This window comes from Electrophorus electricus, chromosome 13 (assembly GCF_041902795.1).
Source record: "Electrophorus electricus isolate QZ-2024a chromosome 13, ASM4190279v1, whole genome shotgun sequence".
NCBI classification, from domain to species: domain Eukaryota; kingdom Metazoa; phylum Chordata; class Actinopteri; order Gymnotiformes; family Gymnotidae; genus Electrophorus; species Electrophorus electricus.
The window spans coordinates 23,513,853-23,531,126 of record NC_137509.1 but is presented as its reverse complement, the minus strand read 5'-3'; the positions used below and the strand labels follow the sequence as shown (position 1 = coordinate 23,531,126).

At 35.7% G+C, this 17,274-nt stretch overlaps 19 pseudogenes; all 19 read right to left on the bottom strand.

The window, feature by feature from the left end:
* Positions 1 to 785: 785 nt before the first annotated feature.
* On the bottom strand, positions 786 to 904 carry LOC145649062 (5S ribosomal RNA; annotated as a pseudogene).
* Positions 905 to 1,698: 794 nt separating this feature from the next.
* LOC145644818 (5S ribosomal RNA) lies at positions 1,699 to 1,817 on the bottom strand (annotated as a pseudogene).
* A 1,011-nt stretch (positions 1,818 to 2,828) lies between these two features.
* LOC145649061 (5S ribosomal RNA) lies at positions 2,829 to 2,947 on the bottom strand (annotated as a pseudogene).
* A 1,234-nt stretch (positions 2,948 to 4,181) lies between these two features.
* Positions 4,182 to 4,300, bottom strand: LOC145650301 (5S ribosomal RNA; annotated as a pseudogene).
* A 792-nt stretch (positions 4,301 to 5,092) lies between these two features.
* LOC145643900 (5S ribosomal RNA) lies at positions 5,093 to 5,211 on the bottom strand (annotated as a pseudogene).
* Positions 5,212 to 5,781: 570 nt separating this feature from the next.
* LOC145643736 (5S ribosomal RNA) lies at positions 5,782 to 5,900 on the bottom strand (annotated as a pseudogene).
* Positions 5,901 to 6,911: 1,011 nt separating this feature from the next.
* Positions 6,912 to 7,030, bottom strand: LOC145650814 (5S ribosomal RNA; annotated as a pseudogene).
* A 573-nt stretch (positions 7,031 to 7,603) lies between these two features.
* On the bottom strand, positions 7,604 to 7,722 carry LOC145647169 (5S ribosomal RNA; annotated as a pseudogene).
* Positions 7,723 to 8,511: 789 nt separating this feature from the next.
* Positions 8,512 to 8,630, bottom strand: LOC145650324 (5S ribosomal RNA; annotated as a pseudogene).
* A 793-nt stretch (positions 8,631 to 9,423) lies between these two features.
* Positions 9,424 to 9,542, bottom strand: LOC145647168 (5S ribosomal RNA; annotated as a pseudogene).
* Positions 9,543 to 9,895: 353 nt separating this feature from the next.
* LOC145647167 (5S ribosomal RNA) lies at positions 9,896 to 10,014 on the bottom strand (annotated as a pseudogene).
* A 570-nt stretch (positions 10,015 to 10,584) lies between these two features.
* Positions 10,585 to 10,703, bottom strand: LOC145645318 (5S ribosomal RNA; annotated as a pseudogene).
* Positions 10,704 to 11,644: 941 nt separating this feature from the next.
* LOC145650155 (5S ribosomal RNA) lies at positions 11,645 to 11,763 on the bottom strand (annotated as a pseudogene).
* A 791-nt stretch (positions 11,764 to 12,554) lies between these two features.
* On the bottom strand, positions 12,555 to 12,673 carry LOC145650300 (5S ribosomal RNA; annotated as a pseudogene).
* A 570-nt stretch (positions 12,674 to 13,243) lies between these two features.
* LOC145643899 (5S ribosomal RNA) lies at positions 13,244 to 13,362 on the bottom strand (annotated as a pseudogene).
* A 791-nt stretch (positions 13,363 to 14,153) lies between these two features.
* Positions 14,154 to 14,272, bottom strand: LOC145650298 (5S ribosomal RNA; annotated as a pseudogene).
* A 570-nt stretch (positions 14,273 to 14,842) lies between these two features.
* LOC145643898 (5S ribosomal RNA) lies at positions 14,843 to 14,961 on the bottom strand (annotated as a pseudogene).
* Positions 14,962 to 15,752: 791 nt separating this feature from the next.
* Positions 15,753 to 15,871, bottom strand: LOC145643897 (5S ribosomal RNA; annotated as a pseudogene).
* A 679-nt stretch (positions 15,872 to 16,550) lies between these two features.
* On the bottom strand, positions 16,551 to 16,669 carry LOC145647165 (5S ribosomal RNA; annotated as a pseudogene).
* Positions 16,670 to 17,274: the final 605 nt, after the last annotated feature.

Genomic DNA, 17,274 nt, shown 5'->3' with positions numbered 1-17,274 from the left:
ATGCAATAAAATCTTACAGCACCTGCTATTCCCTGGTACTAAAAGATTTCTATTTAATCTGTACACTTCACATACAAGCATGTCAGTTGCAGATTAAATTAAAGTGATGCAACAAAAACTTACAGCATTTGCTAATCCCAGGTGCTAACAGATAGTTTTTTTTTAATTAATCACTGCACTTCACATCCTAGCATGTCATCTTGAAAGTAAATTAAAGTGATGCAAGAGAAGCTTACAGCATCTCGTAGTCCAAGGTGCTAACAGATAGTTTTTTGATGAATCACTGCACTTCACATTCAGGCATGTGAGTTGGAGAGTAAATGAAAGTGATGCAACAAAAATTTACAGCATCTGCTATTCCCAGGTGCTAGCAGATAGTTTGATTTAATTATTTACTGCACTTCAAATTTGAACATGATAGCTTGAACATAAATTAAAGGGATGCAACAAAAACTTACAGCATCTGCTATTCCCAGGTGCTAACAGATAGTTTTTTTTAATTAATCACTGCACTTCACATCCTAGCATGTCATCTTAAAAGTAAATTAAAGTGATGCAAGAGAAGCTTACAGCATCTCGTAGTCCAAGCTGCTAACAGATAGTTTTTTGATGAATCACTGCACTTCACATTCAGGCATGTGAGTTGGAGAGTAAATGAAAGTGATGCAAAAAAAACTTACAGCATCTGCTATTCCCATGTGCTAACAGATATTTTTTTTTTATTAATCACTGCACTTCACATTTGAGCATGTCAGCTTGAAAGTAAATTAAAGTGATGCAAGAAAAGCTTACAGCACCTGGTATTCCTAGGTAGGGTCCCACCTCAGTACTATCCAGGTCCAAACTTGCTTAGCTTCCAAGGTCAGATGAGATTGGGCGTTCTCAAGATGGTGTGGCCGTAAACCTTAAACACTTAGTCAAATTGCCTAATCATAGCAAATATGATCAAAGACCAATCTGACTATTTTTTTTATTAATCCCTGCACTTGACATTCTAGAATGTTATCTTGAAAGTAAATTAAATGATGCAATAAAAGCTTACAACATCTGGTATACGGAGGCACTAACAGACAGTATTTTTATTAATCACTGCAATTCACATTCAAGCATGTCAGTTGGAGAGTAAATTAAAGTGATGCAATAAAAACTTACAGCATCTGCTATTCCCAGGTGCTAGCAGATAGTTTGATTTAATTATTCAATGCACTTCAAATTTGAACATGATAGCTTGAACATAAATTAAAGGTATGCAATAAAATCTTACAGCACCTGCTATTCCCTGGTACTAAAAGATTTCTATTTAATCTGTACACTTCACATACAAGCATGTCAGTTGCAGATTAAATTAAAGTGATGCAACAAAAACTTACAGCATTTGCTAATCCCAGGTGCTAACAGATAGTTTTTTTTAAATTAATCACTGCACTTCACATCCTAGCATGTCATCTTGAAAGTAAATTAAAGTGATGCAAGAGAAGCTTACAGCATCTCGTAGTCCAAGGTGCTAACAGATAGTTTTTTGATGAATCACTGCACTTCACATTCAGGCATGTGAGTTGGAGAGTAAATGAAAGTGATGCAAAAAAAACTTACAGCATCTGCTATTCCCATGTGCTAACAGATAGTTTTTTTTTATTAATCACTGCACTTCACATTTGAGCATGTCAGCTTGAAAGTAAATTAAAGTGATGCAAGAAAAGCTTACAGCACCTGGTATTCCTAGGTAGGGTCCCACCTCAGTACTATCCAGGCCCAAAGTTCTTCAGCTTCCAAGGTCAGATGAGATTGGGCGTTCTCAAGCTGGTGTGGCCGTAAGCCTTAAACACTTACTCAAATTGCCTAATCATAGCAAATATGATCAAAGACCAATCTGATAATTTTTTTTATTAATCCCTGCACTTGACATTCTAGAATGTTATCTTGAAAGTAAATTAAATGATGCAATAAAAGCTTACAACATCTGGTATACGGAGGCACTAACAGACAGTTTTTTTATTAATCACTGCACTTCACATTCAAGCATGTCAGTTGGAGAGTAAATTAAAGTGATGCAATAAAAACTTACAGCATCTGCTATTCCCAGGTGCTAGCAGATACTTTGATTTAATAATTCACTGCACTTCAAATTTGAACATGATAGCTTGAACATAAATTAAAGGGATGCAATAAAATCTTACAGCACCTGCTATTCCCTGGTACTAAAAGATTTCTATTTAATCTATACACTTCAAATACAAGCATGTCAGTTGCAGATTAAATTAAAGTGATGCAACAAAAATTTACAGCATCTGCTATTCCCAGGTGCTAGCAGATAGTTTGATTTAATTATTCACTGCACTTCAAATTTGAACATGATAGCTTGAACATAAATTAAAGGGATGCAATAAAATCTTACAGCACCTGCTATTCCCTGGTACTAAAAGATTTCTATGTAATCTTTACACTTCACATACAAGCATGTCAGTTGCAGATTAAATTAAAGTGATGCAACAAAAACTTACAGCATCTGCTATTCCCAGGTGCTAACAGATAGTTTTTTTTAATTAATCACTGCACTTCACATCCTAGCATGTCATCTTAAAAGTAAATTAAAGTGATGCAAGAGAAGCTTACAGCATCTCGTAGTCCAAGCTGCTAACAGATAGTTTTTTGATGAATCACTGCACTTCACATTCAGGCATGTGAGTTGGAGAGTAAATGAAAGTGATGCAAAAAAAACTTACAGCATCTGCTATTCCCATGTGCTAACAGATAGTTTTTTTTTATTAATCACTGCACTTCACATTTGAGCATGTCAGCTTGAAAGTAAATTAAAGTGATGCATGAAAAGCTTACAGCACCTGGTATTCCTAGGTAGGGTCCCACCTCAGTACTATCCAGGTCCAAACTTGCTTAGCTTCCAAGGTCAGATGAGATTGGGCGTTCTCAAGATGGTGTGGCCGTAAACCAGAAACACTTAGTCAAATTGCCTAATCATAGCAAATATGATCAAAGACCAATCTGACTATTTTTTTTATTAATCCCTGCACTTGACATTCTAGAATGTTATCTTGAAAGTAAATTAAATGATGCAATAAAAGCTTACAACATCTGGTATACGGAGGCACTAACAGACAGTATTTTTATTAATCACTGCAATTCACATTCAAGCATGTCAGTTGGAGAGTAAATTAAAGTGATGCAATAAAAACTTACAGCATCTGCTATTCCCAGGTGCTAGCAGATAGTTTGATTTAATTATTCAATGCACTTCAAATTTGAACATGATAGCTTGAACATAAATTAAAGGTATGCAATAAAATCTTACAGCACCTGCTATTCCCTGGTACTAAAAGATTTCTATTTAATCTGTACACTTCACATACAAGCATGTCAGTTGCAGATTAAATTAAAGTGATGCAACAAAAACTTACAGCATTTGCTAATCCCAGGTGCTAACAGATAGTTTTTTTTAAATTAATCACTGCACTTCACATCCTAGCATGTCATCTTGAAAGTAAATTAAAGTGATGCAAGAGAAGCTTACAGCATCTCGTAGTCCAAGGTGCTAACAGATAGTTTTTTGATGAATCACTGCACTTCACATTCAGGCATGTGAGTTGGAGAGTAAATGAAAGTGATGCAAAAAAAACTTACAGCATCTGCTATTCCCAGGTGCTAGCAGATAGTTTGATTTAATTATTCACTGCACTTCAAATTTGAACATGATAGCTTGAACATAAATTAAAGGGATGCAATAAAATCTTACAGCACCTGCTATTCCCTGGTACTAAAAGATTTCTATTTAATCTGTACACTTCACATACAAGCATGTCAGTTGCAGATTAAATTAAAGTGATGCAACAAAAACTTACAGCATCTGCTATTCCCAGGTGCTAACAGATAGTTTTTTTTAATTAATCACTGCACTTCACATCCTAGCATGTCATCTTAAAAGTAAATTAAAGTGATGCAAGAGAAGCTTACAGCATCTCGTAGTCCAAGCTGCTAACAGATAGTTTTTTGATGAATCACTGCACTTCACATTCAGGCATGTGAGATGGAGAGTAAATGAAAGTGATGCAAAAAAAACTTACAGCATCTGCTATTCCCATGTGCTAACAGATAGGTTTTTTTTATTAATCACTGCACTTCACATTTGAGCATGTCAGCTTGAAAGTAAATTAAAGTGATGCAAGAAAAGCTTACAGCACCTGGTATTCCTAGGTAGGGTCCCACCTCAGTACTATCCAGGCCCAAACTTGCTTAGCTTCCAAGGTCAGATGACATTGGGCGTTCTCAAGATGGTGTGGCCGTAAGCCTTAAACACTTAGTCAAATTGCCTAATCATAGCAAATATGATCAAAGACCAATCTGACAATTTTTTTTATTAATCCCTGCACTTGACATTCTAGAATGTTATCTTGAAAGTAAATTAAATGATGCAATAAAAGCTTACAACATCTGGTATACGGAGGCACTAACAGACAGTATTTTTATTAATCACTGCACTTCACATTCAAGCATGTCAGTTGGAGAGTAAATTAAAGTGATGCAATAAAAACTTACAGCATCTACTATTCCCAGGTGCTAGCAGATATTTTGATTTAATTATTCACTGCACTTCAATAATGAACATGATAGCTTGAAAATAAATTAAAGGGATGCAATAAAATCTTACAGCACCTGCTATTCCCTGGTACTAAAAGATTTATATTTAATCTGTACACTTCACATACAAGCATGTCAGTTGCAGATTAAATTAAAGTGATGCAAAAAAAACTTACAGCATCTGCTACTCCCAGGTGCTAACAGATAGTTTTTTTTTAATTAATCACTGCACTTCACATCCTAGCATGTCATCTTAAAAGTACATTAAAGTGATGCAAGAGAAGCTTACAGCATCTCGTAGTCCAAGCTGCTAACAGATAGTTTTTTGATGAATCACTGCACTTCACATTCAGGCATGTGAGTTGGAGAGTAAATGAAAGTGATGCAAAAAAAACTTACAGCATCTGCTATTCCCATGTGCTAACAGATAGTTTTTTTATTAATCACTGCACTTCACATTTGAGCATGTCAGCTTGAAAGTAAATTAAAGTGATGCAAGAAAAGCTTACAGCACCTGGTATTCCTAGGTAGGGTCCCACCTCAGTACTATCCAGGCCCAAAGTTGTTCAGCTTCCAAGGTCAGATGAGATTGGGGGTTCTCAAGCTGGTGTGGCCGTAAGCCTTAAACACTTACTCTAATTGCCTAATCATAGCAAATATGATCAAAGACCAATCTGACAATTTTTTTTATTAATCCCTGCACTTGACATTCTAGAATGTTATCTTGAAAGTTAATTAAATGATGCAATAAAAGCTTACAACATCTGGTATACGGAGGCACTAACAGACAGTTTTTTTATTAATCACTGCACTTCACATTCAAGCATGTCAGTTGGAGAGTAAATTAAAGTGATGCAATAAAAATTTACAGCATCTGCTATTCCCAGGTGCTAGCAGATATTTTGATTTAATTATTCACTGCACTTCAATAATGAACATGACAGATTGAAAATAAATTAAAGGGATGCAATAAAATCTTACAGCACCTGCTATTCCCTGGTACTAAAAGATTTATATTTAATCTGTACACTTCACATACAAGCATGTCAGTTGCAGATTAAATTAAAGTGATGCAAAAAAAACTTACAGCATCTGCTACTCCCAGGTGCTAACAGATAGTTTTTTTTATTAATCACTGCACTTCACATTTGAGCATGTCAGCTTGAAAGTAAATTAAAGTGATGCAAGAAAAGCTTACAGCACCTGGTATTCCTAGATAGGGTCCCACCTCAGTACTATCCAGGCCCAAACTTGTTTCGCTTCCAAGGTCAGATGAGACTGGTCGTTCTCAAGCTGGTGTGGCCGTAAGCCTTAAACACTTACTCTAATTGCCTAATCATAGCAAATATGATCAAAGACCAATCTGACAAATTTTTTTATTAATCCCTGCACTTGACATTCTAGAATGTTATCTTGAAAGTAAATTAAATGATGCAATAAAAGCTTACAACATCTGGTATACGGAGGCACTAACAGACAGTTTTTTTATTAATCACTGCACTTCACATTCAAGCATGTCAGTTGGAGAGTAAATTAAAGTGATGCAACAAAAACTTACAGCATCTGCTATTCCCAGGTGCTAACAGATAGTTTTTTTTAATTAATCACTGCACTTCACATCCTAGCATGTCATCTTAAAAGTAAATTAAAGTGATGCAAGAGAAGCTTACAGCATCTCGTAGTCCAAGCTGCTAACAGATAGTTTTTTGATGAATCACTGCACTTCACATTCAGGCATGTGAGTTGGAGAGTAAATGAAAGTGATGCAAAAAAAACTTACAGCATCTGCTATTCCCAGGTGCTAGCAGATAGTTTGATTTAATTATTCACTGCACTTCAAATTTGAACATGATAGCTTGAACATAAATTAAAGGGATGCAATAAAATCTTACAGCACCTGCTATTCCCTGGTACTAAAAGATTTCTATGTAATCTGTAAACTTCACATACAAGCATGTCAGTTGCAGATTAAATTAAAGTGATGCAACAAAAATTTACAGCATCTGCTATTCCCAGGTGCTAGCAGATAGTTTGATTTAATTATTCACTGCACTTCAAATTTGAACATGATAGCTTGAACATAAATTAAAGGGATGCAATAAAATCTTACAGCACGTGCTATTCCCTGGTACTAAAAGATTTCTATGTAATCTGTACACTTCACATACAAGCATGTCAGTTGCAGATTAAATTAAAGTGATGCAAAAAAAACTTACAGCATCTGCTATTCCCAGGTGCTAACAGATAGTTTTTTTTTATTATTCACTGCACTTCACATTTGAGCATGTCAGCTTGAAAGTAAACTAAAGTGATGCAAGAAAAGCTTACAGCACCTGGTATTCCTAGGTAGGGTCCCACCTCAGTACTATCCAGGCCCAAACTTGTTTCGCTTCCAAGGTCAGATGAGACTGGTCGTTCTCAAGCTGGTGTGGCCGTAAGCCTTAAACACTTACTCTAATTGCCTAATCATAGCAAATATGATCAAAGACCAATCTGACAATTTTTTTTATTAATCCCTGCACTTGACATTCTAGAATGTTATCTTGAAAGTTAATTAAATGATAAAATAAAAGCTTACAACATCTGGTATACGGAGGCACTAACAGACAGTTTTTTTATTAATCACTGCACTTCACATTCAAGCATGTCAGTTGGAGAGTAAATTAAAGTGATGCAACAAAAACTTACAGCATCTGCTATTCCCAGGTGCTAACAGATAGTTTTTTTTAATTAATCACTGCACTTCACATCCTAGCATGTCATCTTAAAAGTAAATTAAAGTGATGCAAGAGAAGCTTACAGCATCTCGTAGTCCAAGCTGCTAACAGATAGTTTTTTGATGAATCACTGCACTTCACATTCAGGCATGTGAGTTGGAGAGTAAATGAAAGTGATGCAAAAAAAACTTACAGCATCTGCTATTCCCATGTGCTAACAGATAGTTTTTTTATTAATCACTGCACTTCACATTTGAGCATGTCAGCTTGAAAGTAAATTAAAGTGATGCAAGAAAAGCTTACAGCACCTGGTATTCCTAGGTAGGGTCCCACCTCAGTACTATCCAGGCCCAAACTTGCTTAGCTTCCAAGGTCAGATGAGATTGGGCGTTCTCAAGATGGTGTGGCCGTAAGCCTTAAACACTTAGTCAAATTGCCTAATCATAGCAAATATGATCAAAGACCAATCTGACAATTTTTTTTATTAATCCCTGCACTTGACATTCTAGAATGTTATCTTGAAAGTAAATTAAATGATGCAATAAAAGCTTACAACATCTGGTATACGGAGGCACTAACAGACAGTATTTTTATTAATCACTGCACTTCACATTCAAACATGTCAGTTGGAGAGTAAATTAAAGTGATGCAATAAAAACTTACAGCATCTACTATTCCCAGGTGCTAGCAGATAGTTTGATTTAATTATTCACTGCACTTCAAATTTGAACATGATAGCTTGAACATAAATTAAAGGGATGCAATAAAATCTTACAGCACCTGCTATTCCCTGGTACTAAAAGATTTCTATGTAATCTGTACACTTCACATACAAGCATGTCAGTTGCAGATTAAATTAAAGTGATGCAACAAAAATTTACAGCATCTGCTATTCCCAGGTGCTAGCAGATAGTTTGATTTAATTATTCACTGCACTTCAAATTTGAACATGATAGCTTGAACATAAATTAAAGGGATGCAATAAAATCTTACAGCACCTGCTATTCCCTGGTACTAAAAGATTTCTATGTAATCTGTACACTTCACATACAAGCATGTCAGTTGCAGATTAAATTAAAGTGATGCAAAAAAAACTTACAGCATCTGCTATTCCCAGGTGCTAACAGATAGTTTTTTTTTATTATTCACTGCACTTCACATTTGAGCATGTCAGCTTGAAAGTAAATTAAAGTGATGCAAGAAAAGCTTACAGCACCTGGTGTTCCTAGGTAGGGTCCCACCTCAGTACTATCCAGGCCCAAAGTTGTTTCGCTTCCAAGGTCAGATGAGATTGGGCGTTCTCAAGCTGGTGTGGCCGTAAGCCTTAAACACTTAGTCAAATTGCCTAATCATAGCAAATATGATCAAAGACCAATCTGACAATTTTTTTTATTAATCCCTGCACTTGACATTCTAGAATGTTATCTTGAAAGTAAATTAAATGATGCAATAAAAGCTTACAACATCTGGTATACGGAGGCACTAACAGACAGTATTTTTATTAATCACTGCACTTCACATTCAAGCATGTCAGTTGGAGAGTAAATTAAAGTGATGCAATAAAAACTTACAGCATCTACTATTCCCAGGTGCTAGCAGATAGTTTGATTTAATTATTCACTGCACTTCAAATTTGAACATGATAGCTTGAAAATAAATTAAAGGGATGCAATAAAATCTTACAGCACCTGCTATTCCCTGGTACTAAAAGATTTCTATTTAATCTGTACACTTCACATACAAGCATGTCAGTTGCAGATTAAATTAAAGTGATGCAACAAAAACTTACAGCATCTGCTATTCCCAGGTGCTAACAGATAGTTTTTTTTAATTAATCACTGCACTTCACATCCTAGCATGTCATATTAAAAGTAAATTAAAGTGATGCAAGAGAAGCTTACAGCATCTCGTAGTCCAAGCTGCTAACAGATAGTTTTTTGATGAATCACTGCACTTCACATTCAGGCATGTGAGTTGGAGAGTAAATGAAAGTGATGCAAAAAAAACTTACAGCATCTGCTATTCCCATGTGCTAACAGATAGGTTTTTTTTATTAATCACTGCACTTCACATTTGAGCATGTCAGCTTGAAAGTAAATTAAAGTGATGCAAGAAGAGCTTACAGCACCTGGTATTCCTAGGTAGGGTCCCACCTCAGTACTATCCAGGCCCAAACTTGCTTAGCTTCCAAGGTCAGATGAGATTGGGCGTTCTCAAGATGGTGTGGCCGTAAGCCTTAAACACTTAGTCAAATTGCCTAATCATAGCAAATATGATCAAAGACCAATCTGACAATTTTTTTTATTAATCCCTGCACTTGACATTCTAGAATGTTATCTTGAAAGTAAATTAAATGATGCAATAAAAGCTTACAACATCTGGTATACGGAGGCACTAACAGACAGTATTTTTATTAATCACTGCACTTCACATTCAAGCATGTCAGTTGGAGAGTAAATTAAAGTGATGCAATAAAAACTTACAGCATCTACTATTCCCAGGTGCTAGCAGATAGTTTGATTTAATTATTCACTGCACTTCACATTTGAGCATGTCAGCTTGAAAGTAAATTAAAGTGATGCAAGAAGAGCTTACAGCACCTGGTATTCCTAGGTAGGGTCCCACCTCAGTACTATCCAGGCCCAAACTTGCTTAGCTTCCAAGGTCAGATGAGATTGGGCGTTCTCAAGATGGTGTGGCCGTAAGCCTTAAACACTTAGTCAAATTGCCTAATCATAGCAAATATGATCAAAGACCAATCTGACAATTTTTTTTATTAATCCCTGCACTTGACATTCTAGAATGTTATCTTGAAAGTAAATTAAATGATGCAATAAAAGCTTACAACATCTGGTATACGGAGGCACTAACACACAGTATTTTTATTAATCACTGCACTTCACATTCAAGCATGTCAGTTGGAGAGTAAATTAAAGTGATGCAATAAAAACTTACAGCATCTACTATTTCCAGGTGCTAGCAGATAGTTTGATTTAATTATTCACTGCACTTCAAATTTGAACATGATAGCTTGAACATAAATTAAAGGTATGCAATAAAATCTTACAGCACCTGCTATTCCCTGGTACTAAAAGATTTCTATTTAATCTGTACACTTCACATACAAGCATGTCAGTTGCAGATTAAATTAAAGTGATGCAAAAAAAACTTACAGCATCTGCTACTCCCAGGTGCTAACAGATAGTTTTTTTTATTAATAACTGCACTTCACATTTGAGCATGTCAGCTTGAAAGTAAATTAAAGTGATGCAAGAAAAGCTTACAGCACCTGGTATTGCTAGATAGGGTCCCACCTCAGTACTATCCAGGCCCAAACTTGTTTCGCTTCCAAGGTCAGATGAGACTGGTCGTTCTCAAGCTGGTGTGGCCGTAAGCCTTAAACACTTACTCTAATTGCCTAATCATAGCAAATATGATCAAAGACCAATCTGACAATTTTTTTTATTAATCCCTGCACTTGACATTCTAGAATGTTATCTTGAAAGTTAATTAAATGATGCAATAAAAGCTTACAACATCTGGTATACGGAGGCACTAACAGACAGTTTTTTTATTAATCACTGCACTTCACATTCAAGCATGTCAGTTGGAGAGTAAATTAAAGTGATGCAATAAAAACTTACAGCATCTGCTATTCCCAGGTGCTAGCAGATATTTTGAGTTAATTATTCACTGCACTTCAATAATGAACATGATAGCTTGAACATAACTTAAAGGTATGCAATAAAATCTTACAGCACCTGCTATTCCCTGGTACTAAAAGATTTCTATGTAATCTGTACACTTCACATACAAGCATGTCAGTTGCAGATTAAATTAAAGTGATGCAACAAAAACTTACAGCATTTGCTATTCCCAGGTGCTAACAGATAGTTTTTTTTTAATTAATCACTATTCCCTGGTACTAAAAGATTTCTATTTAATCTGTACACTTCACATACAAGCATGTCAGTTGCAGATTAAATTAAAGTGATGCAACAAAAATTTACAGCATCTGCTATTCCCAGGTGCTAACAGATAGTTTTTTTTAATTAATCACTGCACTTCACATCCTAGCATGTCATCTTAAAAGTAAATTAAAGTGATGCAAGAGAAGCTTACAGCATCTCGTAGTCCAAGCTGCTAACAGATAGTTTTTTGATGAATCACTGCACTTCACATTCAGGCATGTGAGTTGGAGAGTAAATGAAAGTGATGCAAAAAAAACTTACAGCATCTGCTATTCCCATGTGCTAACAGATAGGTTTTTTTTATTAATCACTGCACTTCACATTTGAGCATGTCAGCTTGAAAGTAAATTAAAGTGATGCAAGAAAAGCTTACAGCACCTGGTATTCCTAGGTAGGGTCCCACCTCAGTACTATCCAGGCCCAAAGTTGTTTCGCTTCCAAGGTCAGATGAGATTGGGCGTTCTCAAGCTGGTGTGGCCGTAAGCCTTAAACACTTAGTCAAATTGCCTAATCATAGCAAATATGATCAAAGACCAATCTGACAATTTTTTTTATTAATCCCTGCACTTGACATTCTAGAATGTTATCTTGAAAGTAAATTAAATGATGCAATAAAAGCTTACAACATCTGGTATACGGAGGCACTAACAGACAGTTTTTTTATTAATCACTGCACTTCACATTCAAGCATGTCAGTTGGAGAGTAAATTAAAGTGATGCAATAAAAACTTACAGCATCTGCTATTCCCAGGTGCTAGCAGATAGTTTGATTTAATTATTCACTGCACTTCAAATTTGAACATGATAGCTTGAACATAAATTAAAGGGATGCAATAAAATCTTACAGCACCTGCTATTCCCTGGTACTAAAAGATTTCTATTTAATCTGTACACTTCACATACAAGCATGTCAGTTGCAGATTAAATTAAAGTGATGCAACAAAAACTTACAGCATCTGCTATTCCCAGGTGCTAACAGATAGTTTTTTTTAATTAATCACTGCACTTCACATCCTAGCATGTCATCTTAAAAGTAAATTAAAGTGATGCAAGAGAAGCTTACAGCATCTCGTAGTCCAAGCTGCTAACAGATAGTTTTTTGATGAATCACTGCACTTCACATTCAGGCATGTGAGTTGGAGAGTAAATGAAAGTGATGCAAAAAAAACTTACAGCATCTGCTATTCCCATGTGCTAACAGATAGTTTTTTTATTAATCACTGCACTTCACATTTGAGCATGTCAGCTTGAAAGTAAATTAAAGTGATGCAAGAAGAGCTTACAGCACCTGGTATTCCTAGGTAGGGTCCCACCTCAGTACTATCCAGGCCCAAACTTGCTTAGCTTCCAAGGTCAGATGACATTGGGCGTTCTCAAGATGGTGTGGCCGTAAGCCTTAAACACTTAGTCAAATTGCCTAATCATAGCAAATATGATCAAAGACCAATCTGACAATTTTTTTTATTAATCCCTGCACTTGACATTCTAGAATGTTATCTTGAAAGTTAATTAAATGATGCAATAAAAGCTTACAACATCTGGTATACGGAGGCACTAACAGACAGTTTTTTTATTAATCACTGCACTTCACATTCAAGCATGTCAGTTGGAGAGTAAATTAAAGTGATGCAATAAAAACTTACAGCATCTGCTATTCCCAGGTGCTAGCAGATATTTTGATTTAATTATTCACTGCACTTCAATAATGAACATGATAGCTTGAAAATAAATTAAAGGGATGCAATAAAATCTTACAGCACCTGCTATTCCCTGGTACTAAAAGATTTATATTTAATCTGTACACTTCACATACAAGCATGTCAGTTGCAGATTAAATTAAAGTGATGCAAAAAAAACTTACAGCATCTGCTACTCCCAGGTGCCAACAGATAGTTTTTTTTATTAATCACTGCACTTCACATTTGAGCATGTCAGCTTGAAAGTAAATTAAAGTGATGCAAGAAAAGCTTACAGCACCTGGTATTCCTAGGTAGGGTCCCACCTCAGTACTATCCAGGCCCAAAGTTGTTCAGCTTCCAAGGTCAGATGAGATTGGGGGTTCTCAAGCTGGTGTGGCCGTAAGCCTTAAACACTTAGTCAAATTGCCTAATCATAGCAAATATGATCAAAGACCAATCTGACAATTTTTTTTATTAATCCCTGCACTTGACATTCTAGAATGTTATCTTGAAAGTAAATTAAATGATGCAATAAAAGCTTACAACATCTGGTATACGGAGGCACTAACAGACAGTTTTTTTATTAATCACTGCACTTCACATTCAAGCATGTCAGTTGGAGAGTAAATTAAAGTGATGCAATAAAAACTTACAGCATCTGCTATTCCCAGGTGCTAGCAGATAGTTTGATTTAATTATTCACTGCACTTCAAATTTGAACATGATAGCTTGAACATAAATTAAAGGGATGCAATAAAATCTTACAGCACCTGCTATTCCCTGGTACTAAAAGATTTCTATTTAATCTGTACACTTCACATACAAGCATGTCAGTTGCAGATTAAATTAAAGTGATGCAACAAAAACTTACAGCATCTGCTATTCCCAGGTGCTAACAGATAGTTTTTTTTAATTAATCACTGCACTTCACATCCTAGCATGTCATCTTAAAAGTAAATTAAAGTGATGCAAGAGAAGCTTACAGCATCTCGTAGTCCAAGCTGCTAACAGATAGTTTTTTGATGAATCACTGCACTTCACATTCAGGCATGTGAGTTGGAGAGTAAATGAAAGTGATGCAAAAAAAACTTACAGCATCTGCTATTCCCATGTGCTAACAGATAGTTTTTTTATTAATCACTGCACTTCACATTTGAGCATGTCAGCTTGAAAGTAAATTAAAGTGATGCAAGAAGAGCTTACAGCACCTGGTATTCCTAGGTAGGGTCCCACCTCAGTACTATCCAGGCCCAAACTTGCTTAGCTTCCAAGGTCAGATGACATTGGGCGTTCTCAAGATGGTGTGGCCGTAAGCCTTAAACACTTAGTCAAATTGCCTAATCATAGCAAATATGATCAAAGACCAATCTGACAATTTTTTTTATTAATCCCTGCACTTGACATTCTAGAATGTTATCTTGAAAGTTAATTAAATGATGCAATAAAAGCTTACAACATCTGGTATACGGAGGCACTAACAGACAGTTTTTTTATTAATCACTGCACTTCACATTCAAGCATGTCAGTTGGAGAGTAAATTAAAGTGATGCAATAAAAACTTACAGCATCTGCTATTCCCAGGTGCTAGCAGATATTTTGATTTAATTATTCACTGCACTTCAATAATGAACATGATAGCTTGAAAATAAATTAAAGGGATGCAATAAAATCTTACAGCACCTGCTATTCCCTGGTACTAAAAGATTTATATTTAATCTGTACACTTCACATACAAGCATGTCAGTTGCAGATTAAATTAAAGTGATGCAAAAAAAACTTACAGCATCTGCTACTCCCAGGTGCCAACAGATAGTTTTTTTTATTAATCACTGCACTTCACATTTGAGCATGTCAGCTTGAAAGTAAATTAAAGTGATGCAAGAAAAGCTTACAGCACCTGGTATTCCTAGGTAGGGTCCCACCTCAGTACTATCCAGGCCCAAAGTTGTTCAGCTTCCAAGGTCAGATGAGATTGGGGGTTCTCAAGCTGGTGTGGCCGTAAGCCTTAAACACTTACTCTAATTGCCTAATCATAGCAAATATGATCAAAGACCAATCTGACAATTTTTTTTATTAATCCCTGCACTTGACATTCTAGAATGTTATCTTGAAAGGTAATTAAATGATGCAATAAAAGCTTACAACATCTGGTATACGGAGGCACTAACAGACAGTTTTTTTATTAATCACTGCACTTCACATTCAAGCATGTCAGTTGGAGAGTAAATTAAAGTGATGCAATAAAAACTTACAGCATCTGCTATTCCCAGGTGCTAGCAGATAGTTTGATTTAATTATTCACTGCACTTCAAATTTGAACATGATAGCTTGAAAATAAATTAAAGGGATGCAATAAAATCTTACAGCACCTGCTATTCCCTGGTACTAAAAGATTTCTATTTGATCTGTACACTTCACATACAAGCATGTCAGTTGCAGATTAAATTAAAGTGATGCAACAAAAACTTACAGCATCTGCTATTCCCAGGTGCTAACAGATAGTTTTTTTTAATTAATCACTGCACTTCACATCCTAGCATGTCATCTTAAAAGTAAATTAAAGTGATGCAAGAGAAGCTTACAGCATCTCGTAGTCCAAGCTGCTAACAGATAGTTTTTTGATGAATCACTGCACTTCACATTCAGGCATGTGAGTTGGAGAGTAAATGAAAGTGATGCAAAAAAAACTTACAGCATCTGCTATTCCCATGTGCTAACAGATAGTTTTTTTATTAATCACTGCACTTCACATTTGAGCATGTCAGCTTGAAAGTAAATTAAAGTGATGCAAGAAAAGCTTACAGCACCTGGTATTCCTAGGTAGGGTCCCACCTCAGTACTATCCAGGCCCAAAGTTGTTCAGCTTCCAAGGTCAGATGAGATTGGGGGTTCTCAAGCTGGTGTGGCCGTAAGCCTTAAACACTTACTCTAATTGCCTAATCATAGCAAATATGATCAAAGACCAATCTGACAATTTTTTTTATTAATCCCTGCACTTGACATTCTAGAATGTTATCTTGAAAGTTAATTAAATGATGCAATAAAAGCTTACAACATCTGGTATACGGAGGCACTAACAGACAGTTTTTTTATTAATCACTGCACTTCACATTCAAGCATGTCAGTTGGAGAGTAAATTAAAGTGATGCAATAAAAACAGCATCTGCTATTCCCAGGTGCTAGCAGATATTTTGATTTAATTATTCACTGCACTTCAATAATGAACATGATAGCTTGAAAATAAATTAAAGGGATGCAATAAAATCTTACAGCACCTGCTATTCCCTGGTACTAAAAGATTTATATTTAATCTGTACACTTCACATACAAGCATGTCAGTTGCAGATTAAATTAAAGTGATGCAAAAAAAACTTACAGCATCTGCTACTCCCAGGTGCTAACAGATAGTTTTTTTTAATTAATCACTGCACTTCACATCCTAGCATGTCATCTTAAAAGTAAATTAAAGTGATGCAAGAGAAGCTTACAGCATCTCGTAGTCCAAGCTGCTAACAGATAGGTTTTTTTTATTAATCACTGCACTTCACATTTGAGCATGTCAGCTTGAAAGTAAATTAAAGTGATGCAAGAAGAGCTTACAGCACCTGGTATTCCTAGGTAGGGTCCCACCTCAGTACTATCCAGGCCCAAACTTGCTTAGCTTCCAAGGTCAGATGAGATTGGGCGTTCTCAAGATGGTGTGGCCGTAAGCCTTAAACACTTAGTCAAATTGCCTAATCATAGCAAATATGATCAAAGACCAATCTGACAATTTTTTTTATTAATCCCTGCACTTGACATTCTAGAATGTTATCTTGAAAGTAAATTAAATGATGCAATAAAAGCTTACAACATCTGGTATACGGAGGCACTAACAGACAGTATTTTTATTAATCACTGCACTTCACATTCAAGCATGTCAGTTGGAGAGTAAATTAAAGTGATGCAATAAAAACTTACAGCATCTACTATTCCCAGGTGCTAGCAGATAGTTTGATTTAATTATTCACTGCACTTCAAATTTGAACATGATAGCTTGAACATAAATTAAAGGTATGCAATAAAATCTTACAGCACCTGCTATTCCCTGGTACTAAAAGATTTCTATTTAATCTGTACACTTCACATACAAGCATGTCAGTTGCAGATTAAATTAAAGTGATGCAACAAAAACTTACAGCATCTGCTATTCCCAGGTGCTAGCAGATAGTTTGATTTAATTATTCACTGCACTTCAAATTTGAACATGATAGCTTGAACATAAATTAAAGGGATGCAATAAAATCTTACAGCACCTGCTATTCCCTGGTACTAAAA